The sequence below is a fragment of the Etheostoma cragini genome, chromosome 15 (assembly GCF_013103735.1).
Source record: "Etheostoma cragini isolate CJK2018 chromosome 15, CSU_Ecrag_1.0, whole genome shotgun sequence".
Classification (NCBI taxonomy): domain Eukaryota; kingdom Metazoa; phylum Chordata; class Actinopteri; order Perciformes; family Percidae; genus Etheostoma; species Etheostoma cragini.
In genome coordinates, this window is record NC_048421.1 from 12,741,200 (window position 1) to 12,750,285 (window position 9,086).

The window sequence follows — 9,086 nt, forward strand, 5'->3', positions numbered from 1 at the left end:
TAGATGATGCTATCTACCACCAGCAAGTGCACAGAGGTTACAAATGCTATAGTTGAACTAGGCATCCAACATCAACGCCAAGGGGCAAACACATATCATGAATTACACTTTACATTTACGTTCTCAAATTTTCCAACTGTCCATCCACTGATTGAATTCATACTGGACTGTCTGGGGCTGAATGCTACTGTACAAGAAATGTCTTGGTAATGGGAAAACAATAACTGTACTCTACTATCAGGGAGTGGATTACCTAGTTGTATCTTACTTTGCATTGATATTATAATCACACACTTAATGACAGGTTGTTTGAAATGTCTTAGGAAAGCCTGTAGCATAAATATTCCTTGAACACTTAAGATCAATTGTCTCAAATGATCAAAAACTACAGTGCTGCGCTGATTACCTTTGAAGTACACAGCCGCTCTGCTGAGGGCTCCTGATTTCAACATTGCTGATTCAGTGGCATTTTATATCCCCTGCAGTGAATAATCATGCTCGGGTCTATTGTGAATAATGCAGAGAATTACAAGAATCTTTCAAACGTCACCTGTTTAATTCTTGCAATATTAATGTTTTGATGTCAGTGATAGAATATGATATAAATGGACAGCTTATAAGAGATTCTTTCACGTTTTTGTTCAAAAATGTAATTGTTCCATGGACAAGTTTCAGTTTATCCCCTGCAGTCTGTGGTAAAAAGTGAGTGGAACGGATTGGTGAATGTGCATGATATATATTCTTACTTGCTTAATGTATAACATGGGAATGGGCCTTGTTAAAAGCTCTTCGCATTCTGCCTTGTTTGTAAATTATACTTGTGTCTGTCCTTTCATTTCGAATGCCAGCTAAAAACCATAAGCATGATTAGACACTGGAACTCTAGACAACTATATGCAAAATATATTTTTTGTATTTTGGGTGAACACATTGTTCAAATAATGTCTACTCCCAAGGGAAGCTTCTGATGTAGACTTTTTCATATTTTGTGTGACTGCTGCGAGCGGAAAATGTCAGAATTTCAGCTTGTGACTGAAACCACAATGTTTTTGTAATTGGGGCGAGTAGTGTTTGCAGGTGATGCACAATTCATGGTGCTATTAGCAAACTATTCTTTGTAAATTTACCATGAGTCTGTAAAATTGTGGCTCCTGTCGTCTTAACATGGTTTCCCTCTTTGGATGCTCATCAGGCCCTCCATGCAGCAATGTGTGTGACCTTTACATGATGAACCATGTGGGACCACAGTTCTGACATGCTGTTTTGTCTTGGGAGTCTTTGGCAAAGAGGCTCAACTCTCCTCAGTGCAAGGATGCATGGCATCCTTTTTTGGAACATTTGACAAGTAGCTAGGACATACTGTATTTGCTTGGCCCCATGAATCCTATCTGTTCAACCACACCAACCCTCCTTTCTTTGCTCTAAAGTTTGCTTGAAAAAAAGAACACTATCAACTTCACCTACGTTTCTTAATTGCTTGTAATATTGGTGATGAAAAGAACTGAGTCTTATTTTGCTGTTGCACTTTACACTGGGGGCTGTGGCTAGTAGAATTAGATATGTTTTTTTAAAATTCCAATATATCTATGAAAGTGAAAGAAATGAGCCTTTCTGACAAGAGTACAATTTGTGGCGAGTTTTTGAGCATCCCAAGTACCTCAAAAAAATCAGTTAAAATAGGCAAAAGAAAAATAATGCCAATTCCTTTAGTTTGAATAGGGCCCTAGAACCCATCGGCGCCTGGACCCTACAAATGTCAATTGTACTTTAATGACTTACAACTTCCATGTAGTCCTTGAATCTTGGAGTGCCATCAGAACATTTTTCTGTTTTTTTCTTGCAGAACACAAGTCATTTATTTTGAGTGAGAGAAAAACACATCCAGAAACCTTCGGTTTCTGCTCCTTGTAGAAGCGGGGAAGTGTCGAAGTGTCTAAATGAAAGACATTTACTTAAAAGTTGAGGAATGATCTCAATCTGTGTCAAAGCACCAGCACGACTTAGAGAAACAGGAAAAAAATCAGCAGCAAACAGAGTTGCACATACTTGTTCCTGACACTTTTATGGTTAGTCATCACTTGACACATGCAGATAACAGAGAGTGAAAATTATTCAAAATCCACATCCAAGTGCAACGGTAACAAACAAAAAAATCACTTTCTCAGTATCAGGACAGATATATAGTGCAAAACTGCAGCAGGTCTACTCTTTTTTTCTGGGTTTTTCTGTCTCTTCCTGTACAATACGTTTTTACTATGGAGTTCAGAAAGGTCTGTAATTGCTCAACTATTTCACCCCTCCTCTAAATAAGTTGTACCAGTGTCTGAACATACATACAGCCCTTCATATATTACCTTGTTCTCTAGTTTCCAGTGTATAACTCAAGGTTGCTGTGTTGAATGTGGTTCACACAGAATACTGTCGATAGACTAGTTTTAATAATTCAGTGGTCAAACAACTTTTATACTGTAAAACACAAAGGCTGACAATTCCACTGAAGCTCACTGTAAGTCCCAGTTATGTCAGCAAACATTAATAATCCTCTTACATTTTGAAACTGTGTATTGCAACTTGTCATGCATTTCAGATTGATTCTTTTGTTGCCTTCATATAGCTTCAGAGCGTCTCTGCCAACCACAAGCCATTAAGCTTTGCCCATTTTACAGGCCGACAGAAAAGACAAGCCTTGTTATGATTTTTACCTTTTTCCTTCGATTTGGAGACTGCGTCTGAAGTCATTCAGATGTAAATTACTGTGCTCCCATAAGACAAGAACAGTTAAACTCTGGGGTAAATGTTCAGTGAGTGATTTTCTCAAATATACCAAGAAGATCAGGCTGGCAGAGTGATGGTGTAACGGTGCATTAACGCAACATTTTCAGGTGATGTCTCTCCAAGCACAGCGTGTGTCTATGATGACCATCTTTTCTGTGGGATGGTATACCAATGCCTAAGTTGTCAGGAAGGAAATTTATATAATTTCCTGGCAACTAAGACATTTCATATTGAGGGAAATGTCTCCTAAAAAATTGATACTTGTGTTGTGACCAGAGATGCTGCACATTGGAAATGTTATAATACTGTTTTTGGTTCTGGTTTGCGTTTTTCTCTCCTTTGCTAAAACTGTATTGAATGTGTTTGTGTACATATGTTATTCTTTTGTATTGTCTTTTTTAACTTTTTAAGTGACTTGTTTCACAGTATGTTTCACAGGTTGTGGACATTTTGTGTTTCAAAAATGTATTTAATTTGTTGAGTGCTTTTTAAAGGAACAGTTCAATATTTTGGAAAAATGCACTTGCTAAGAGATGAGAAGATAAATAACATATAATAATAACAACATAATAATAAGTAATATCTGGTTAAATATATAGCTATTGCCAGCAGCCGGTTTACTTAGCTTTGAAAGCTAGAGATTTCTCCTTTCTTAGAATGTAGTGTAGCCAGCGCTTACTCTACGCTTCTCTTTCTCTGTGGAGAAAGGTTTGGTAATTTGAGACTAATCCAAAGGTCCACAGCAAATTCCACCAACTACCACCAATTAAGCTCACAAATTAACAGGTGATGTATAATGTATTTAGTTAGTACAAAACACTGTAAAAACCCCGAAAAAATATTAGGACTTAAAGACTATTTATTGAGTTTCTGCTAGCCAAAATAATAACAATCCTCTGTTAAACAGCAAATTGTCTTTTTAAACACTTTGTATTTTGCACAGAATAAAGAAATTGGACATAAACTGTAAATTAGTGGGCTTTAGAAATGGTGGGATTCTGCTCACAATCTCTTTGTTCTAGCTTTGTACTTAACCAAGAGATGAGTGGTCTCATATCCACCAGAAAGAATACAAGGACTTTACTAAAATGTCAACCTATTTCCTGAACGTGTCACTTGGATTTTACAGCAACGGCAGACTCAAAGGGATGGATCAGAGTTTGTAGGAGACTTTCTGTTTAATTTCAATCTATAAAAAAAGATTCTCCTTCAAGACGTATGGACTCAAACAGTAAAACCCTACAAGGAAGAGTAATCAGAGCAAAGAGCTGGCTTTAGTGAGCAGCAAGTATCTTAAAGTATTAAATACATGGGTTGGGAGTTAAGAGCTGCTGTGAGGGGAGATGGTAAAAGACAAGAGAAAGGAGTTAAACTAGACTGATGCAGACTGAATGATCCCATTTTCTCTGAAAGCATGAAAGTAATGACACAATGGAAATGCTTTGATGAGTCACATTACACTAAACCAGAGCCAGTGAGATTGCAAAGAGCTTTGCTACAATCTATGATAATTTCCTTCTGAGAATCTATCAAGGCAGAAGCAATCTCAGTGGCTTTGCATTTTTGCTCTGATTATTGTCTCCTGTTCTCCAAAGTAAGGCCATTAGTTCCACAATTACAGAGAGTTATATTCAAGAATGATTCACAAATTTTTTTCCAGAATGCCTACACATTAACGGTCAATGAGGCATTGTGTCAACAGAGCACGTCCTCCGTCTATGTTTACGGCGCTGATGGCATTTTATTTACACCCCGAAAACAATTGTGACAGCTTTATCGCTCCATTTAATTAGAGGTGCCTTCATGAATTTTAACCTCACGTTAATAATTACATCTGAATAAGCAACACAAATGTGTGGATTGATCAAAAAGCCAAAAAGAAGCGTGAGTCTGGTAATGCATAGTTTTAACACATACACTCTGAGGGTTGAATACTGTAAGTTTCTGTAAACCGTTTAACTTATTATGTACGTTTATGTATGTACATGCGGAACATGTGTCTGACAGCTCAGTGATTCTTAGTAATGGCATTCAGATTGCCTGCTCATTTTCCTTTTTTTTCCACTATTAGTAGTTGAGTAAACTCTCAGTGTTGTTCACAATAACATTTTGAGGATCTTTTTCCTTGAGCTGCTTTTAGTTGAACCTGGCGGGCACTGAGATTTTGCAATGTTCACAAAAGTGGTGAAAGTTTGGCTAAGTGGCGGTCATTTGGCATCGCTCCTTATTGTGTTCCACTCTTCTGAACATGCCATCGGGCACATTCCCTCAGTTAAATAAGGACTTAATTATCTAAGTTACAGACTCAGACTGACTGCACTTATCAGGCTTCCTGGCGAGGTAGTCTGTTATCACTGTGGACTCCTTCTTTTCCTCCGGCGACCCCATGGGCGCAGTCCTGTACACTGAATTGACATCCTCTCTGATCCCACATTCAAACGGAAGGCAGCACGCAGAGCCTCTGCCAACATTGAATAACTGTGGGACTTGCAAAGCTACAGTCTCCCTAACAGTTAGTTTGTAGCTTGTCTTCCAGTTTGATGTTCCAACTAAATAGCATTTAAATATGATGCTGTTTAGCAGATGTCTTGGAAATTCCGGATATTACAGAACTGCAAAGCTGTTATGGCAACAAAAAAGCATCTATTGTCATAAATTACAGATCATTATTACGGCTTTGAGGACAACTTAATCCATGGAAATCATGGCAATGCTAAGGTCTTGTTTTTCTGTGTAGCAGACCATTGCTTTATAGTTTGTAGGCATGTAGCGCTCCCACTGCGTAGCTAATTGCTGTCGCTCTGCACTGCAGACAACCCGGTCGGGCTTCCTTGAGAGACTGGTGCTTATACGGAGCTCATACATACATAAATTAGCAGATCACAAAAGTTGATAGAGGGTTGAGGAAACAGGGAGCAGTAATAGTGATAATGGCTACATTGGTGCAAGCATTAGTTACCTCCATGCTTAGCTCACACTCACCGGGGAAAACTGGCTTCTTGTGGAGAGGAATATTGTCAAATACCTACGCCAATGAAATCTTTTTTAAACCACTGATTTGTGTCAAATTTTGTTTTTCAGGAAGTAGCCCTTTCAGGCTAATTTACCTTGCAGGATGGGAATATGACTCCCTTACCGAAAACAAAAATGAAATCCCTGTGGTGTTAAATCTAATCCAAAGTTGATCCTGTTTGATAAAGAAACTCTTTGTATCACGTTTACACTGGCTGGCGGGCTGGTTTTGAATGAAGAGGCTGAAAAACCAGGGCAAATGATTTATTGAACTTCTATTCTAATTTTGGATCCAAATTTCAAGGGAATTGAGGATTGTATTGCCACTTTTCACTTTTAATTGCCAGTTTCAAAATGCATTGTCATTTGAATAAAGAGGCCACAAAACTTCCATAGAAATACAATAATATATTTCCATTAATACATTTTAAAGTGATTTGTGTTTCATGAAGGCATACTAAGTAGAAACACTTAGACATAAGTACCTTTTTATTATACAGCTTCTGTTGTTCCTGCCATGGTATGGTTATTTTATATTTTGCATGAAAACCGTATAATGCAAATACCTCTCTTGCATGTGAAATAATATGTGCTTTAACCCTGAGGGTGGCTACCGACCGCTGCGGTATCCCAGGAGCTGGTATGAATCTTCCACCGCTCCTGCTTAATTAGTTGACTGTGTGCCTGGAGACCTGTTCTCCACTTGACCTTTTGAAGGTAAGGCAAGCAGCACATGTTCAACAAACCAGAGGAAATGAGTAGTGGGGAATAGTTTTCACATTGCTTATGTGTAAGCATAAGCTTTTAGAATAGTACATACTTGTGGGTCTGTGTTATTTCTTTTTTTCCAAGAATGCATGGCTTTTTCAATGGGATTCTTTTGATTAGTGTGACACTGAGCTAATCAGTTGTATTACATGAAGCATGAAACAGCAGTGCAGAGACAAATCCTGAGGAAATAGCAAGTTGAATCTGCAGAGGAAATAAATCTTTTTTGGGTATATCTTTTAATTTAGAGGAACAGCTTGACCTACGATACACTGTGATGTTTATGGAAGAACCTTGGGGAATGATGACATATTCAAAAGGTGCATTGATGCAGGTAGAGGTTTGCTTAATGAGATTTCCTCTGGAGGGGTTTCTGGCTCCCAAGTTTTAAATCATCTAAAGGGAAGTCTGCTCTTCTCATTATCCATTGGAGAAAGGGAACATCCTCATTACCATCCATGGCTTTGGCTCATTATGAGGGGCAAGGAGATGCCTTGATATACAGTAAATACTTCAACACTCTTCTCCAAATTGAATAAGTCTTCCTGGAAAAAGTGCACATTCCAGTAAGAAATAAATGATACATCTTGAAATTTCGAGTGACATCAGTAAACAAAAGGCAGCAAACCTGTTACTTAACATACAATAAACCAATAATTATTGCAAGATATTCTCTGCTTTTTCTTATCGTTGTATTTGAGCAATTTTTGTTATTTTATTATTTATGCATTTTTTGAAAGAGCCTATAGTTTCTGTGCTTACTGGGACACTGCACATTTGCAGCTGTTTTTCTTTAGATGTCATCCCCACAATATGGAGATTACAGACACAAGCTTGTAAAGTGTGTAACGTTTTAGGATTGAAGCCTGAGTAGAGTTTCAAAAGGTTTTCAAGGCAGGAGTTATAAAAAGGCCATCAACAGCTTTGGAGTCCTCATGAGGCAATTGCAAAACACATATTTGAATGTTGCACCATCATTTATTTTCATTTAATAAGCAGGGAAATACATGGTCTCTGAGGTAATTGATTTTCTTGTGTACTGTGAGACGTTTTTGACGAGTGGAAGAGGTGTGTTTCACCTCAGTGTCTTTCAAAGTTCATGACATTTACAATCACTTCTTTGGTATTTACTGTGAAGGTTAGAATGGTTAGAGAGCGTTTATCTACACAGAGAACACTTTTCTTTTTTCATAATGAGTTCATACATTATATACTGTAGGCCTACATCAATGAGCGGTTTGTTTTCATTGCCACAACTGCATGTGTGATATTGCTTGTGTTTGATGCCTACAATTAATGCAAGAAAGCATACCAATAAAATTAGCACACACATCCAAGAAAAAGGTGAGCTTTTTGTCAGCATTTTTTTCTGTCTTGCATCCATGAATATTCCCCAAAAGTTCACCTAATATTCTTCAACAGAATTCACATGGAAAGTAGCAACATGCAGGACTGATAACACATCAGAGTATTCATTGGGTATCATAGGGTAGCAGCCGTGAGGGAGTTTTTCTCCCAGTGCCATGTCATCAAGCCCAAAGCATTCTTGGGGAAAAGTTTATAATTAACTGAGCTGAGATAAAGTTGAGTTATTGCTAAACTGGCGTGTCTGCTGATGGCTCACTAAGTAGCAGGCAGCTGCAGACAACATTGGCAGGTAAATCAAAGATGTGGAGAATATCACAAATGACAGTCTAAATACTGCTGTTGGCCAATGGACATGTACTGGAAGAGCACAGTTGGAATGAAAGTGAATATCTAATTTCCTTCATACGGAAGGTCACATTATCACACTTGCACATTAGTCTAAGTTTGACGATAAGGCTGCTCAATTCACAGCCCTGCAGCAGGTGATTAAACAATAACAGTGTAATACCTATTTGGAAGACGTTGCAGACTCTTTTTTTCACACCCCGATTACTGTTCCATCATTAACATAACAAATTTACTTGGCTCTTTCAGCCAAGGTGCTTGTCTTAGATCATCTGATCTAAAATGTACCTTAAATAACCTCCAAGAATAATTAATTACAAATGAATGCATTTGTACATTTTCTTGTATTGTGTTGGCAATACTTTTGAATAAGAACATCCTATGAAGCACATGGTTATTCTTATTTTCATTAACTGTTTAATTCTTGTCAGCAAATGCTCAGATTTAGACTGGTATTCCATATCAAGAAAATACCTCATATTTTCCTGCTGCTGTGTGTTTCCAACTGCAGACAAATAGATTGAAGCAAAAAGAAAAACTCAGTATATTAATAAGTACCACCAAAACAGGGACTCATAAGGAGAATTCCAATGTCTCAGACCGATTAGGATTGAAATCTAATATTAAGCTAACCTGATCTCACAGAGTTCCATGAAATGAACATGGCCCCTCAACTCAAAATGTGCGTCAGTTTCACGGTATCACAAAAAATTTGTGTTTGCGGCTACGTGACACGCAGGAAGAATGGCATGGATGGGTTTAGAACAAGAAGAAAACAATTTTAGGAAACATTACACGCGGGACACGATCCCCAGTCT